The 19,494-nt window shown below is 32.1% G+C and overlaps 1 pseudogene; it reads left to right on the forward strand.

The window, feature by feature from the left end:
• The window catches only part of LOC102008500, a 144,650-nt pseudogene that overhangs the window by 2,063 nt on the left and 123,093 nt on the right, over positions 1 to 19,494 (forward strand).

Raw genomic sequence — 19,494 nt, forward strand, 5'->3', positions numbered from 1 at the left:
TATTGGTACCTGTGATGAATTTATAGACACAAGACTAAACTTACAAGCTGACAAATGATAAGATAAACTTTAAGAATATTAAACCTTTTGTTCTAAAAGGCACATTGTAATTAGGTTGAAAATACTGTCCAAACTACCAAGCAGAAGAAACTAATTGCATGTCAGACATGTGAAGGATTCCTGTACACAGTGTACAATTGCCTTAAAATTTAAAAAAATTCCAATTTAGAAATGAGTAGTTGAGTTGCAAATGTTGCTCAGTGATACATAGCTTGCCTGGCGTGTATAAGGCTGTGTTTTTTTTTTCTTTACCATGACAAAAATAATAAAAGAATAAATAAATAGTAAAAGCCCCCAAAAGACATATGTAGTAAGTAAAATTTTCCTTTATTGATCACAAGGATGCCAAAGAATATAACCACATCAAAAAGCTTTTAAGTTTCTAGCAATGCTGAATATAGGCCTAAATATGTGTTTAGCACTGCTAAATATATCATTCAATCTATCAAATTTCCAACATATTTAACAGTCTGTGTACATACAAAATCTGTACAAATGTTTATAATATATTTTAAAAATTTATAATATTTTAGAAATTTCTGATGCTAATCAACATGTTAAATAAATGGATAAACAAATTGCAATTTATTCATATAATGAAATAGTAAACAGCAATAAAATAATGAACTATTAATAAAATATGAATGAGGATATATATATTTGATAAATAACAGAAATCAGGCAGAAAGTGTCATATTTTAGAGACATACTCATATTTCACTTGGAACAGGTAAAATAATTGTGATAGAAAATAGGTCAGTTATTGCCATGTACTTGGCAAAAGGTAGTATATTACCCAGGCAATAAGAGAGGACATTATAGGGTCTAATTATAATCAATTCTCATTACTCTGCATTAGCACATACAAATTTACCTACAAACTAAATTTTCATGACCCAAAAATGAATACTCATAGAGCCTTCCATGTTATTTAGATAATCAAAATATTTGAGTCACTTAAAATAGTTTCAACAAAACAACTCTTTGCCTTTTCCTATCAGCTTTCATATTGTGGGTAAATGTCATTTTCACAGTGGTTTTAATGACATATTTTTGTAGTCTTATATATATTTTCTTCTTAATTTTACTTTTAAAAACGGCCTCCAGGCATGTGCTGTCTAATGTTACTAAGCAAGAAGGCTGTGATGTGCCTAGGAGAAAAAGACGTAGTTATTAGAATAGCTTTCCTCAAGCCTGAATCATACTGCAGTTGTCCATAATGAATTTTATGTACATATGCATATATTATTTGTTCATAAAGAGTTATCTATACATATAAACTCATTTACAAAGCATGTACAGATCATTTGAAAAGAATAGAGTGCAGAATAAACACATACATCTACACTCAAGCAAATTTTGACAAAGAACTAAGAGAACATGCAATGAAGAAAGGACAGTCTTTTCAGTGCATGGAGCTGGGAAAGACTAATGAAAATAGATACCATTCCCTCCATTTACAAAAATCAGCTTAAAATGAATTGAAGACTGAACTTAAGACCTGAAACTACACAATCAGTGGAACGTAATATAGGGGAGGAACCAGAATATGGATGTGGCAATGATTTTCAATAAGAACTCCAAAGTACAGGAAGCAAAAGCAAATATAGATAGATGGAATTGCATCAGTCTAAACAATTGTACTCTCTCTCTCTCAAACACACACACACACACACACACACTCACACACACACACACACACACACAGAGATGACCAGTAGCATTCTGAGGAAAACTACTGAATGGAAGAAAATATTTCCAAACTATATAAGAGGTGGACATGCAGGATACATTGAACTAACAATTCAGCAGAAATTGTAAATGGACTCAAAAATATGGCTCATAAATATGTCAGCTATTTGTACATCCTTTTTGGAGAAATTTCTCTAAAAAGAATGTACAAATAGCTGGCATATTTATGAAAAAATGTCCAATGTCACTAATTACCTTTGAAATCCAAATTGAAGCCAAAATGAGTTGTCCCCATGGCCCAGAAGGAATGATTCTTATCCAAAGATACCAGTGCTGGTGAGGATGTGGAGAGAAAGGAACACTTAGAAACTTTCAGTGTGAATGTAAAGTAGGGTAGCAATATGAGAAACAGTACAGCAATTCCCAAAAACTTAAAAATACACCTACCATGTGATCTACCAATCCCACTCTTGGGTGCACACATTTAATGAAATTAAATCATTATGCTTAATAGCAATCTACACCTCCACGTTCACCCCATTCCTATCCATAATAGCTAAAAACAGAAACAACCAAATTGTTCATCAACTGATGAGTGAATGAAGAAAGTATTTTGCATACATAAAGCTAATATTATTTAATCTCAGAAATAATGAAATCATCATTTGATACAAGATGGATAGAATTAGATAGCATTATGTTAAGTAAAGAATGCACAGAAAACCAGCTACAGCGTGAACTCACTCTTATGCAAAATGTAAATTTAAAAAAGAAAGATTTCCATTAAATTTAGATTGGAGCAGTGGTTAGCAGAAGTCATGGAATATAGGTGTACAGAATGATGGAAAGAGATTTTCAATGGGTATTGTTATAATTAGATAAAAATAACTAGCTTTTAACTGGGTGTAGTGGCACAAGCCTGCCGTGCCAGCAATCTGGGAGGCTAAGGTTGGAGAAATGCAAATTCAAGCCAGCCTGGATAACTTAGTGAGTTAACCTAGTGAGTCCCTGTCTCAAAAGAATCAACAAAAACAACAACATCATTGACTACGTCTGGGGATACAGCTCCGTGGAGAGGGTATGGGTTCAATCTCAAGTACTGAAAAAAATGATTCTGTTGGATTACTGCACAGTAGGGTACTCTAGATAATGATCATGCCCTGCAATGTGAAAAGTATTTTGAAAAATTTTACCATAAAGGAATGATGAATTTTTCCTGAGGTGGATTTCTTTACCCTCATTTAAACATTATGCAATATATGCACATATTCAAACATCTTTACCCTATGAAATGTACATATTTATGGTTTTAGATGACAGATAAAACTAAAAGGAATTGTTTTCACATTTTGATGAAAATATTCTGACCAGGGGCTCACAGAAACCTCAGCCTGTATTTCTTCTCATAGGGTGCTTTACTCTGCTCAAGTTTTGAGTCCATTTGCAGTTCTTTTGTGAAACTAATTATATGTAAGAATCTATAAAAGATTCAGGTTATAACTGTAGCACTCTGAGAGGTTGATGCAGGAGCATAAGTTCGAGACTAATCTGGGCACACTGGGGACTTAGTGAGATCTTGTCTGAAAATACAAAAATAAAACTAAAAATAAAAAAGGAGGAATGGGAATGTATCTCAGTACAAAGGCCCTGTGTTCAAACCCTAGCACTGCAAAAATAAAAAATAAACAAATAGAAGAAAGATTAAAATGTGTATAGTTGTAAAACTCAACAAGGAATCGGAAGGATATCAGAAAGAAATGCAACCTGTGCAATACAATAATCCTGAATCATGACTATGTGACAACCTCATTCAAGAGGATGATGGAAAATATGTGGACAGGAGTAACTTTGAGGAAGTTTTATGTGACATGGTTTACTTTGGAAAGGTTAAACAACAGAAGAACTGTGTGCACAACTGCTGTTTTCCAGCTGGTAAAATCTTTTCTCACAAGAGTGAATGTTAGTAGTTCCAAAATGGCGGCGAGAAGACTGCGCAATAAACATAAAGATGGCAGGAAGTGGGAGGCTGGTTCCTAGTCCATACTGAAGAGGCTGAGTACAGTCAGGCAAAATGGGAAGGCTGGAGTTCGCCAGGTAATACTAGGTTCCACACAATGGCATCAGTAAATTTTTGGTTTTGTTTCATGGTTTGAATATTTATGCTATATTTTTCCTTTAACAGAAATGGTACGTGTGCTTCACTTTTTAATTTCCTCAGTCCTCTCAGATTTCACGTAGAACCAAATTTTGACTTGTGGATTTCCTACTGCACATTTATTTCCCATTATATGTTTTTCTGCTCATAAACTTACTACGTAATTATTTCTAATTACCTTGGTGTTACAATGTTGTCTTTAGTTTCTTAAGATGCGGGAGTACATTAATTAGCGATTTACACACCCTTTGAAGTAACAAATTCTCTCTGAGCAAAGTTTCGCTTTAGTCTTATGTTTCATCTTCACAGATCAGAGCCCATGTATCTTTAAAAACACCAGGGTAGAGGACTAAAGCTATTGTTTGCACTTGTGCACAATTTCTTTTAGCACCTTCAGGAAACAGAAAAAAAACAGGGAAAATTTCATTTTATTTGTACTGATATGTACTGTAATCATTTATCGGTTCCTGTAGTAAACTTTGAGAAGTTAAATGTGTACTAGAAGTTAAAGAGGATTTACTAAAGTAAATTTGAGTGTTTTTAGCAGCCTGCCACTTATTGTTACTAAACACACTATTTTTATGTCTGTATCATATTGTTCCTTAGCACTTAAATGGAAATAGTTCCAAAATTTTGTTCCTTGGTTTTCTCTATTAAGCGAATCGCAATAGACGATGTGCACATTCAAACAAAACCATCAGTGACAATGAGGTGCATATTTTCAGCTGCCCTTTATCAAAATTCAATACTTGCAAGGCATCAAAAGCTGGGTTAGGGAATTTCAGAAACATGTAAAAATGGAATGGTCACTGAAAGTAGGATCCTCCATTTTTTTTCGTAGCAAGACAAATTATGTTGACTGGATCCGTGACACAGAAACAATAGCTGGGGTGCTGCCCTTTAAAGAACTTGCTCTTTTCATAGATAAGCAAGTGCCTGTTTAGACAGCTCCTATTGGACAAGCCGTTCCTGAATGAGCTGGGTCACTTCATTTGCTGCGTGTTTTACAGACTGAATTCAGTTTTGAGGTAAATACCATGAGTATGAAGAACAGCAACGCAGGGTAAATGCCACCTGCCAATTACCTCTGCCCCAATCCCTAGAGAATTATACTTCATGTCTTGAATGGCAGCTGTAGGGAGATCCCAGGTAGCAACTGGGTTCCAGAGGTGCATCCTCATGAGTCAGTCCCTGGAGTCCTAGTTTCAGATGTACTGAATTCCTTTCTCCAACTGTGAGCTGACGATCTCACTGGTTTTACATCTTCCTGGAAAACATGGAATCCTCAAGGGTGATTGTATTAGTCTGTTATTCATTACTGCAGCGAAATCCTTGAAGTGTTAACTGTACAAAGAGAAGAGGTTAATTTACATGACAGTTGTTGAGGTTGTAGGAGCAAGCCCTGGAGTTGGCTCAGCTCTTGTGCTCTGATGAGGCCTCTTGGCTGTATCCCATCTTTCCAAGAGCACAGGCATGAAGCTGAGATCGCATCACAGCAATAGGAAGCCAGCTAAAAGTTCAAAGTTTGAGCTCACGCACACTCTCCAGAGAAATCAGTCCAGAAGCAAAGTATACCATCTCAGGGGCACCCCCAAAACCCTAAGGACTCCAGTTAATGAAGGATAATTTCTCCCTCCCATGTGTCTCATGTCAGTGCCTTTTCCAATTTCATGTTAGTTTAAATGTCGCCTTCAAAAGATGATGCCACCTTTGATGACCATGTTTAAGATGTCAACCTGCCCTCCAGAACCTTTGTATCATCTATTTTTTAAAGAAAAATTTTCCCTTCTCTCAGACTATAAAAGTAAATTTGTTATGTTTAGTCTTGTTGATGACTTTCTCTCTACTACAGTATTAATCTTATGAAACACAAAATATTTAGTTCATTTGCTCAGTAGTGTATCTCATGATGTAGTGTAACCCTGAGATCTTTGAATTAATCAGTATACATGAATGCCACTGTGATTTAGGAGCAAGGAAAGAGTTTTTCAATTATGAGAATAAATGTAGTCCACACTTTTTAAAAATTTACACCAACTACATGCAGGTAAAGTTCATTATAGTCCATACACATAGCAGAAAACCATATATAACTTCAGGATAGAAACAAAATTTTCTACAAAATAAAGCCTGTGACATGTTACACTTAACTTTTTAAAATTATCGAACTATTTACATTTGTGACACTTGTAGCACTCACTCAGAGACATGATAAGAATTTTAGATTATTCCTGATTATCACTTAAGATAAAACAACAACATAATTGAATAAAAAGATGAGGCAGAATTGCAACTTCTTTGATCAGTTACATATTAATAGAACTATTTTGATGAGACAAAAGAGAAAAATGAATGAAGCCTTATTTCAAGGGGAATAATTTAGTCTTTTTCTGTGCTCAAACTGAAATATTACCATTGAAAATTACTTTGCAATGATAGAGAACTTAAACAGAACCCTAAACACAAGATCATAAATTTAGCTCTCATTTTATTTGAAGAAATTAGGTAAGAAATTTAGATTAAAAGAGCAAACATCTGAGCAATCGAGTTAAATGTTTTACCTTTGTAACAAGATGAAGCATTAAAAATAGAAAATAATTGAGAAGACAGTCTAGCTTTACTGTGTATAAAAACTGAGAGTTTTCAATGTGCATTTCCCAAATTAAAATGGCGACTTCAACAAGCATTATAATTTCAGTGACCTTTCTTCCATACTACTTATGTCCACTCAGCTCTTGCCTTGCAAATGCAAAATTTAATGCAATCCGAATTCATTCGTTGTTGTTTGACATTAAATATCTGTAAAATGAATTATAAAATGTTGAGTGATTCACTTGTATTTAAAAGAATTAGGTACATCTAATTTCCAGGTTTTCCTCAGTGTCTCCTCATGCTTCCATTTTTAGTGTTAATATTGTTTGCTGACCACCTTCACACTGTTTATCTTGGGGAAGTGAAGTTTCTGTGTCCGCAATAAGTACTAACAAGTGACTTAATTACCACTGCAATCTGGACTAATTTGATTCCATTTAAATGAGAATTGATTGGCATCAGCATTATAATTAGAACATCTCTCAAAACAGACTCAACCTTAAATATTTCCCGTGTTTATCTGCCCTATATTTAACCTTCACATAAATTTAGATGAATTAAGATACAAAGTAATAAGTATTTATTTTGATAATGGCAGACATGTTTCTAATTTTTATGCTGTAGCAAATGGAAGATTGTAAAGAAGAAAATCAAAAACAGTTACATTATTTTCTTAATGAGAGTTGACCAAATGCTAATTGGCCTAAATGAGGTTATTGATACCAAATTGTCACTGTTATTTAAGCAAATGTGTCTTTGACATAACAGTAAACCACTTTAAACATGAGAATAATGGTAGCAGATATTGGCATAAAGGTTAAGAACAAAATATCATACTAAAAGTAAATTTTGTTTGGTTGTTACTTCATCTTATACTAATAGGGGATGGAAAAACAGTAAATTATATCAAAATATGCAAGGTTAAGAAGTGCAACAGTGATAGTCTATTTACCTTTCTACCTCTTTGCTCCTGAAAATAACTGTAACTTAGTTCCTACTATGTCCCTATCATTTTTTCTGACAGAAATTTTTTGATAAATTTGGCATTACCAACCATGTGGCATTGTATCTGTGATCAAAATCATAACTCTGGTATATCTAATATTCTTTCAATTATTTATTTTGAACTTTAATAGTTGTTTTGTGCTGTTGCCATATATTCATTGCTCTCCTACGCCCAATTTTCTGACTCAAGGAGTGTTTACCATCTAATACTTTTATGTATTTATTTATTTGTTTATTTTAAAGAGAAAAGAACAAAAGCAAATTTATAAGTACAAAGACATAAACAAAACAACACAAAAACAATAAAAAATGACACTGAATTTCAAACCAGGTGAGAGGAAATTAACAATGGTTGTTGTGTTACATGTTGTAATCTTCAAATTAGTTACTCAGATAAACAAATATAGGACTCTCTAAGACTTTGAGATTGTTTGACCATCTGACCAGTGTAGGTTGTCTCAGAGGCAATGGTGTGAGTCATCACCAGACCATGAAAAGTGACATTAGAAAAACCAAGGGAAATCTCTCTCCCTGTGGCACAGTGACAGAAGAAAGCAAATTCATTGGTGACCTATCATAGCGTAATTCCCTGCAGTGGAGAAAGATGGAATTCCCTAATCTTTCTGAAATGGTCATGTGACAAGACTAAGACATTAACATCTATGGCTAGGTATTACTTTTACCATTTGTAAGCTAACTAAAATATTTGAAAAAAAATGAGCAACTTTTTAATGAAGAGTTCTTTAGACTTGGTACTATTCTAACACAACAAGGAAAAGGATGAAAAAACCTGACCAGCTTCATGCCATAGTAGGTGAAGTCATGAATATGTAGAAGTTCAATGACACACATACGCTTTTGATTAATTAATTCAGGGAAATGGTAAGAGCCAAGGAAGGGGAGTATCCCCAAAATAGTTATATTTGAGCTGAGAAAACAAATAGAGAGATGTAGTACTATGAAAACATGGAGAAAGTATCTTTTACAGATAGAAAACCCAATTTCTTAAATGAAAATCATCATGGTAAATTGATGAAACAAAATGGTATCCCCTATGGCTGGAAATGCTCAAGAGAGAAATTTAAAATTAGGATGGAGAAAGAACTGGAACTGACTGGTGTGGGGGTTGTATAATAGAAGAATATGAAAACATCACAGTAATTGTGAGAGTTAGCCATGGGAATTTTTTGGATTGACACAATGAGCACGGGGGATGATGGGATTTAATCTATATTTTGAGAAGGTAATCTGCTGCATTTTAGAAAATAACTTTGGTAAAAGGAAATGTAGAGAGAAGAATCCTATGCCAAATTGTAGTTTGTAGAAGGCCACTGAGTCTTACTTTAATTTACCAGCTTTACCTGGAGAGTGTGACACAGGAATAATCAGCTTCAGAGGGCAATTTGGAATGCACTGACATATGATTCTTATATATAATTACATAATTTTTAGCAGAAAGTTTGCAAAATTTCAAAATACTGATCACCAGACTTGAATTTTCTATTATTATATGTCGTAATTTATTAATATTTCTTCCATGGGACATTATCACACATTGGAAAATTTAAGGCAAGGTCAAAGAAAGGAAAGATGAGTCTCATATATCACAAAAGTTTCCAATTTGACTTCTATTTGTAGAAAATTCTGTACTGGCACCATGGTTCCAGAAGATAAATAGGTAAAATTTCAGAGGAACAGAAAAAAGATCAGAAACATTTATGACAGATGAAGTCTTTTAGAGGCTGTTCTACGGTATGACATCTTACCTTCTCTTTTCAAGTGAAATCAGATAAAGGAACTTCAAAAATAACTCTAAATTTCTTTTGATTATTTGAAGATATTATGTTAACTAGGATTGTGCTTTTGAATGAGTGGAGGAAAAAAGATTGTTTTGTTTCTGAAAACAGCAAGAAGATACAAGGGTTTCCCATCTAGTATTCATTCTCCAAGCAAAAGATCTGATGACTTTTCCAGGTCCCAGGTTCTTTAACACTATTTCTATGACTTGCTTTGTGGGATCACAGTTCATTATGTCTGAGGTACTTAAACTATTGTTTCCCCAGATAAAAAGTATAATTTTCAATGCTTTAAGTACTTTTTGTGGTATAGGAGAACTCACAGTTTTCAGAAGAAAGAAATGTTATATTCACCACAAAGTCTCCTAGTCATGTAATTTTATTTTTGATAGAGAAAGAGAATATTTTTGCTGAGGTTATTTAAAATTCAATTTCCATCAGTTACTACCAAAGAGCTCTAGTTAAGGTCCATTAATTAGGTCAAGTTTTGTATTCTTTATTTTTCAACACATAGTGTGCACTTCCATGAAAATCAAGTATACTATCATTAGCCTGTCACCCTTAACACTTAATTTATAATTGTAAATGGAAGTATGCTATAGTTTAACCTAGGATTAATCAAATCAAAATATTATACATTTAAATATATGGTATACTTTGAATAATTTTTGTGAATGAAACATTGTGAAAGCACAATTATTATCATTATTTAGGGTCATATCTAAGTACTGTAATAATCTTGACTGAGATCAGTCAACTTAAAAGTAAATTACAATGTGAATGCAATTGTATAGAGTGATAGTGTGTGTCCATTCTGTTACTTTCCTCATTTTATGTTTTCAATGTAAATTTCACGTTACTATAATGACTCTAGTTTTGCTAACATTTGCAATCCAATAATAACTTGGTTCTTTAGGTTTTCACTTAAAACTTAAAATCATATTGCAAATGAATCTAAGGGGAAAATAATGGCTTCTGAAAACTTGCATATGATTTATGAAACACAATGCTTTAAAATTAAGAAAAGACTTTTAAAATAACTGTTTTGTGACCCATATTTACTTTTTCAACCCTTAAATGTGGTATAACTCTTTATTCATGTAGAATTGTTTAAATTTTCATGGACTATTTAGATAATGTATACATAATTTTCTTATTTGTCATAGAAATCGCTTCATATATCTTTCTAATTTGGAAATCAGTGTTTTCACTGATTTCATTTTATTAATATTTGTTTTTGCTACTTTAAATTTACTGAAGAAAGTGTTAATACTGTAGTTTGTGTAGTTTTTCTCCATACCTTAAGATATGACCAGTTTTAGCAATTAAAACATCTCAGCTAGTTTTAGATATAGTGCTCTAGACATATGCATTCAGGAATAATCACACAGTCCTTGAATATATCATTAAGTATTTTCTCCTTGTTTTATCTCTCACTCAAAGAGATTAGTTGGATTTTTAAATTATACCTATTAAATTTTTTATATATTTTTGTAATTCTGTCAAAAGTTTGTTTTGTTTTACTGAACTCCAGCCAATACTTTTAAAAGCATAGACTTTTAGGAATGCCATGAATTCTTATTGGTTAATTTAAAAAAAAAATTTAATGTAAGGATTGCATGTTTCTTGAGGAGGAGGGTCATCCAGACAATGCCTCTTAGTCCTTTATGTTTCCCCTTTCCTCACTCTCCCACTCCCTCTTTCCACCTCTACATCCCCTTCCCATTTGAAAAACATCTATGCTGTTGTTTCCTACTATGTACCTTTATTCTGTTTTTTAATTTATTTATACTTTGGGTTTCTCATGTGAGAGAAATCATGCAATAGTTAAGCTTGGGTGTGAGATTTACTTCACTTAATGTTATGATCTCAAGATACATATATTTTTCTTTTTTCCACCAAATAATATATTTGGTGTGAATATATTTTGTCTTAATAGAGTCACCAAACTCTGCCATTCATGTGTTCTTCTTTATAGTATAGAATCCATAAAATATTAAGTGTTGCTCTTCTTTTAATTTTAATCTATCCATGTTTCCAGATGCACTGTGTCTCTCCTAACCAGTAAGCAGTTATACTGACAAACATAATGTTCTTTTCAGGGCTAAAGTTGAACTCTGGGCTTCAGTCGTGCTACAAAAATGCTGTACCATTGAGCTGCAGCCCAGTCTTTAAACTTACGTTAAGTATCTTCTCAAAAATTTGACTTTCAAACATTTTTATCTTTACATGAGCTTAGACAAAGATAGGACATGGAAACATAGAAAAAGGGCTGCTATTTCCTTTCACTTAATTTTCTGCAGAGGAACATCATAATTTTGTGTAAATAAATGACTGGTCCAGCAACCAAGATCCAGACACCAAGTAAATTATATTCTTTGATTTGAGCCTTAATTTTCTACAGCATGTATCTTTCTTGGACTATTTTTTTTTTTTTTTTTTTTGGATTTTCTCCGGTACCGGGAACCGAACTCACGACCTTGTGCTTGCCAGGCACAGGTGCTTTGCCGCTGAGCTAAATCCCCAGCCCCTTTCTTGGACTATTGATTTTTTTAAGAAGTACAGTGATTCAATTTTTCTTTTTATCTCCTGTTGGACTAAGATGCTATTTAAAACTAATGGCTAATAAAAACATATTTAAATTTAAACTACATAATATTTAACAATCTTTCTCAACTATGTAATAGTAAACAAAGTATGTAAACATTTTAGATTCTTGGGATATATTCCCTAAAATTAGACTAATTCAATGCTTCAATAGAATATTTTAAATGATTATTTACTGTTAAAATTATTTTTCAAAAATATTAATAACTTTTAGTTGTTGGCATACATTGAATCAATATTTCCATCAGCGCTTTAGATTTATGTTTGTTTCCCTAAGTGCTTTATTAAGTTTTTCTAGCAGTCAAAACTCATATGTGAGAAATTGACATTTTGGAAGCACTGGGAAAGTGTAATTAATACAGGGGGAGAGGTGATAAAGGATATGTTCTTTGTCCATGGTGAATGCAACCTGGGTCTTTTAAGATGTAAAATATATCAATTTCCTGGTTAAAAATCTTACTGAGAAATCCAAACCATTGATATATGTATATACAATCTGTCCTTAGAAATGTGATGTGATGGAAAGAAATAATTTTAAATATAATTATAAAAATGTGGTTGCAAGGCCAAATTAGTACAGTGATACGGTGGTCGTTAGATATTTTGAGAATATACTGAAATGAGGTAATTCACTGATTCACAGTAGCAGGAAACATAAATGCTAGAGATGAAGAGAAATTCACATAGAACAGTATTCTTGAATTTGATATTGTAGCTAACTCTTTCTAAGATGACTGTCATACTTCTTTTGTTTCAAAACTGGTTCATTTTTACAATTATTATTTCATTAGTCTCTTAAAACTTACATCAATTTATACTTTGTGAATTTTGCTTTGGAAAACTTTTATTCCATTTAAAAGTCAAATGGAGCAAAAAGGCTCTATGAATAGAATTAGTGGGTAAATCACTGTCACTTTAAAGTCACAAAAGATAGCTTGATAGTCTTTAATGCCCATTGCTAAATAATTTGCTTCCTCAACTGGCTTTCTTTTGGTTTTCTGTTAATTCACAACTAGTTGTGTCACATTGTGCTCTTCTAATTAACACTTCAGGCATACATAATTAGCACGTTATTGATTGATTTTTTCTAATTACCTATTCATAGTGTTTCACGCTGTACTATGTATTCTAGTTTAGCAACAGAATTGTTAAATACATGTCTTTTGAAATTATTTAGAATATCAACTCTTTTGGGGGCAAGCAGTATATCAAATTTGAAACATAGTTTTATGAAACATAGCATGGTTTGAGAAATATTAGCCTATACAGTCTAAAATTTTTTTGAAAATAGAAATTATGATGAATTTTTAGAAACACGAATTATTTTAGAATTTGTGCAGTGAATAATTTTCTATAATTTATTAATATGCATCTTCCTGTTAAAAAGGAAACTGCAAAGAAAGGCAACATTTGAGGAAGATTTGAATGCATTTTCACAGATATTGACAATCTACATTACCAAAGATGGCCTATGATAACTTATAAATATTAGATTTTGTTCAAAAGACCTCTTAGTGGGTTTGAAGGAAGATTTTGCTTAGATTCAATACATTAATATTTATGGGCACCCTTAATTATTATTTCAAATACACTTACATAAATACTTGATTGGTGTTGTTATAAATCCAGCATCCCTTTAACTTTCTTTATATAAAAGAAAATTGCACATGTTTCATTTTATTTAAAGTTAAGCACATACATAAAAATAAGATTTGTTTAGTTTTATCTGATAAAACTTAAAGTATACATTTGAAATGTTTCTATCAGTACTAAAGATAGTAACCTTACTGCATTATTCAAATCTCCACAATAACTCTTTTTGTTATTACTAGTTTTGAATAGGCATTTAAAATTTGAATTCAATAAGTTTTGCAGATAGCATATTTGTGTGAGTATTAGCATGTAAGGAAGGAAAAACAAATCTGAAGAATGATTGAAAAATACTGTTTTCAGTCAGAGAAAATTTTTTAAAAGTGGAGTGCTACATAAGCAATTATGATTCACTTGAAAGGGAGTCTTTCATGGTTTGATATGAGATCTGTTAAAATAGGTTCACTTCAGTTCAGTTTTTCCTATCCTCAGTTCATATGGGGTAGAGAAAGAAAGTGGTATGAAAGAAGTAGCAAGCATTTTTAAAGAACAAAATTGCTACTATCTAAGTGATGTGTTATAATTCAGAGAAAGTTGTATATTTTATGTTAAATAATAGCTCCTTGGGATCATGCATATAAATTATATATTTTTATCTCCCCACACAATTATATCATGGATTTATTCACATCTAATAAAGAATTACATGCAATTACTTGAAGAGAGGGTAAGTTTTATTTTTCTATGTTTGCAGAAACAAACTAAAAATCTTTGGTATAAAACGTTCCAGTTTTCCATTTTTAACATACCACCTCTTATATTCGAATTATATAATTATGTATAGATTCATACAGTTGAAAGAATTACACAATTATAGTATATATAGATCCCAAATCATAATTGCAAACCGATTTAATAATTATACTTATATAACAATTGTATCTAGATGAATTAATTCTGTCTTCAAAATGGTCCTTTGATTTTCAAGCCACAAAAAGATGAGAGACACAATGGATAATTCTGGGTCAAATATCGTTGCTTCATTTGCCCTATATAATTTTGACTCTAGTCTTCGAGGAATTAATCAGAATTTTTGGATTGAGACTTTATAATTGCTTGTAAAATTTTACAATCTCATAAGAGATGTCCCCCCAAAATATGCTCTACACCTGGAGTTCACGAAGCATTTAGCTCTATGGAAGAGGAAGACAGTGTTCCTTTACAATGATAAGTGAATTCTGTTGTAAAAAGAACTGTGTTAAGAATGCACAGCTCCGGGGCTGGGGATAGGGCTCAGCTGCACAAGCGTTTACCTCGCAAGCGCAACGTCCTGAGTTGGATGCTCCATTCAAAATATTGAAAGTAGCTCTGAGGATTTAGCTTAGCGGCACAGAGCCTGCCTGGCTAAGCATAAGGTCGTGACTTCGATTCCCGGTACTGGAAAAAAAGAAAAAAAAGAAAAAAACAGAACAAAACAAAGCAAAATATTGAACGTGTTTATTTGATACCTGGCTGAAACAGATCAAATTTGAGATCAAAATACATTCCTCTTTTCGCTGAATAGAACAAAGAAAACAGATATTGGTTCATAGTATAGCCAAAAATTCTTTGAAATGAAAAGAAAGAATGTTTACATAACTAAATGTTTACATAACTAAATATTCTGTATTACAAATACGGTACAGAACTATCAAGGGAATTGAATTATAAGAGTGATTTTAATATGATTGCTTACAAAAGGAGAGTATTTAAAATAATTTACTCTTTTATGATCAAGTGCTAATAGATGCTTAAAATGGTTCAGTCAGTTTACTAGACATGGGGATAGTTCATAGTTATTTGTGAATAAATTACTTTAACTCACATAGGAGAAAAATGCAACTATCTTATCTAAAAGAATCATATTTATGATGTCAAATGTATTGGGTGAGGGTAAGATTAAGGAGTACCACAATGCTGCTGCTTCTCTAATTAGTATTTGTTAGGACGTGGAAAACTATATTTCCACGTTATATCCCACTTGTGCTGCCCTCCTTTCCCTTTATCTTTCTCTCTCTCCCCCTTCTATTTAGTGAGGATTCTACTTTCTCAGTGCAACAAAAAGAAGCTTGCCACAAATATGCTCACCAACTTATTAATAACAAAATGAAACTATTATTTGGTTCTTCATGAAAAACTATCATTCATAATTCATAGATTCATACATTCTGTATGTGCCTTCGCTTTAAAATCATAACCCCCGTGAAACTTCTTTGGTTTTTATTTTGAGTCTCATTACTTAACAGATCAATAAATCAGCATGAGCACACAGACCATCTGAAGAAGTTTTGGAAGATAGTCTCAAAAGCTTTCTTATAAGTGATTTTGCAGTGTATTTAAATTTCATTTTTAATATATATTTGTCTTACATGTTGGTTACATTCAGCATAGCAAATTTGTTCTTATGCATTATACATTTTAATTCATTTCTTTCTAATTCCTCACTCCTCCCTTCATCTTTTCTTCCCCTTCCATGTCAGAGTTCATGTGAATGAAAAACAAAGGTTTAGCCTGAAGATTATGAGCATTATGCCTACTTGTGCTGTAGTAGACCATATTTTGAGGTGATATTTTTCTCACTAACACTAAGGTTAAGGGAGAGAATTTGATGCAGGTTTGCGCAGATATGCTTTTCTGTGTGGGCACTGGAAAGATAGAAAGTGAGGGAGGAAAGGGACATAGCATAGATGGGAATCTCACTTGCTGAAAACTTATTACTTTCATTGTTCTCCCTGGCTGAGAATTTTGTATCACGTGTGGCATACTGAAATACTATTGAGTTCAGAATATTTTTAGAAACTTTCTTAAATTACTTTACATTTACTGTTTTGCAATGGGTCCTGTATTTTTCCCACCAATACATAATTATAATCTTAACAAATTATTGTACTTTTGCACTTTTGAAAATATTTATACCTCATTTAGATTATTTGAAGACTTATCTGACTATTAAAGCAAAGACAAGATATACTTCTTTGAAATGGAAATAAACTAAAGGTCTATTTTCTCCTATAAATGTTAAGGTGACTTATTAGAAAATGTGTATTTAAAAACTTTGTCAGCTTTCATGGTGTCTGTGAAAAGATTGACAATATCAGCAGTGACAGGTTCTGAGGAACCCATATAATATCCTAATAGCCATGTAAGACAGAAATCTAGTGAGCAGGTGGTAAGACACAGCTGTTAAATGTGCATCTTAAACTCATTAAGAACATCTGGGGGTGAGAAAATCAAAAGAACAAATTATAGTCGCTAAACAAAAATAAAAATAAGGGAGTCAGGTGCACCTCTTTCCAAAGATCAAAATTTTTTTCATTATATCATATAAATATCTTCCTTTACTCAACCAAATATGTCATACTAGCAAATAACTATAAATGTTTTATCTATAAAACAAATTTATATGTTCTTTAATCTACTTATTCAACTACATGGCTATAGAAATAATCATGAACAGCTATTATTTTCAGAAATGACTAGCTATAGTTTTACAATTCAGTTTCTACAAAATATTGAAATTATTGGACTTTTTTCTAATTAAAACATCAATGGTGACAATTTTTTTGTATTCAATTACATAACACAGACAAGTCCATATGTATATAAAACAAGACATCAACTGCTATATAGTCCATCCTCAATTATTTATTACACTCTTTTGCTATATTTGTGAAGGCTAAACTAAGCACAGAAATATTTTAGCTGATATCTAAATAGAACCCCTGAGGAAATTTTATTAATAAAAATGAGATCTCATGTTTAAAAACAGTAAATATCATTAAAATATTTAAGAATGTCAGAAAATTTCCTAGAAAAAAAGATTCTCTAATTAAGCTAAATTAAAGGAATTACTCTATTTGGTAATAGTGTTCAAGTCATATGTAATTATATGGATTCAAACCAGGACAATAAAATACAGACATTTCAATGCCTTAGAAATCTCCTCCGAATATCTTAAACATCAACTCATAGACAGTTAGACTGGAAATTAAACTGAAGAATTATAATCTCACTGAATTATAACTGTTACTTTGAATTTAAATTATGTTCTCTATCTTTAGAAAAAGAAAATGGAAATCTATATTTCATGACTTCATCTTTCTACACAACTGGATAAATGATTTTGTCTATCCACTTTTGTCTGTATTAAACTGTCAAAGTCAGCATTAGAAGCAATACATAGTAATAAATCTATATTTCTGAAAAAACATCTTTATACTATACATTCTTATTTTATACTTGAAGTACAATAGCAAAACATTCTCTAAAAATAAATTCCTTTCTAGTCTTTAAATCACTTGGATTTATTGAAATGGATTGGATATTCTACTCTCAACATGAACTGCATAATCTTTCTCATCGCTTTTTTATTCCTCATTGCCCAAATGTAATTGACTACAATAAAATTAGTTCAGCAGATTTTTCTTCAGATTGTTGAAGTTAAAAACATTGATTCCTGAACTAACAACATTTTTTATAATAATGATATAGATAAAGATCAGCATCATTAGATTATAGAGTGTAGTCGCATCAGTGTTCTCAGAAAAAAATAAATTGAAAGTAGTTATTAAGACTCTCCTTACCACAGTTCCTTGAAAACACACAGAATATCTATTGCAAACTTTGACACAAACCATTACTTTGCTATTAAACAATTTTAGTCTAAATGTCGATAGTTTAACACAATTATTATCTCATTACATGGGATGTTTTTGTAATATATAGTTCAACTGGTATTCTATTTCAAAAATGAAACATAAAGTACAACTTCAATAGAAAAATTTTACACCAAAGGAGGAATTAAATCTTTATACAAATGCAAGCTGATTGAAATCTACTGCAGCAATTAAATATTAAAAATAAAATAATAAGCTTTATCATTGAATCAAGAGTCAGTTAAGATGGCAAGGAATGTGAATCTCATACTTTAAAATATTGGCAAATTTCTTGTAATTTCTGGTCAATCTTTTAATGTTTTATTGTCACAAAGAGAAAATTGACACGAACAAGTAAATTGTAAACATACTAAACAGAAGTATGAAGACGTATTATAGTTTTTCCTACACTCAGGGACATATCAGCAATTTGTGGTGTAATTAAAGTGGTTTTATAAGCAGTCAGTCAATAAGTTATTTTAATTTTCCATCTAGCATTTAAGAGAAAAAGCTCTGTAGCAGATGTATTGCAAAACTATCAGCATTCTAAATGTTCAAAACTGCCTCAGAGATTTCTTGTAGGAATAAATGGTCCTTAAAAATCCAAAGAAAAATGAAGTGATTTATTCTAATATCTGAATATAGTCTTTAGTGAACGAAAAAAACCAAATTATTTTAAATATCACTGATGCTGTGTTAAAATGTTCCAGAAAGAAAAAAAAAAATGTTGAAAATCCAACTCCAGGGCCTTAGAATGTGACTTTTTCATGATCTAGTCTGATTGCAGACGTAATTACTGAAGTTCAGAAGAGTTTTTACTGGAGTAGATTGGGCTCCAATTCCAGTGAGAATGGTGTGCTTGTAAGAAGACTGCACATGAAGGCAGATTCCCAGGGAGAATGCCTGTGACAGCCAGAGAGAAGGCAGGACGCTCACAGCAACCAAAGAATAGGAAAGACTGGCAGCAAACTGCCAGGAGCTGGCAGAGGAAGAGGAGACCTCCTCATGAATCTCCAAGGGACACAGGAATGTTAGATTTGTAGCATCCAGAAGTGTAAAACAACATATTTCTGTTTTGCTATGCCAATTACTTTGTTATGTTACACTTAGGATATTATTAGTACAAATGCAATTTTCTTATTTTGAGCCCAAATCAATTTTATGGTATGAAGAAAAAGAAAATAATGAAATTGGGGCTGGGGATTTAGCTCAGTGGCAAAGCGCCTGCCTGGCAAGCTCAAGGTCGTGAGTTCGGTTCCTGGTACCGGAGAAAAATCAAAAAAAAAAAAAAAAAGAAATTGTT

Source organism: Chinchilla lanigera, unplaced genomic scaffold, assembly GCF_000276665.1.
Source record: "Chinchilla lanigera isolate Chin_1 unplaced genomic scaffold, ChiLan1.0 scaffold00006, whole genome shotgun sequence".
Lineage (NCBI taxonomy): Eukaryota > Metazoa > Chordata > Mammalia > Rodentia > Chinchillidae > Chinchilla > Chinchilla lanigera.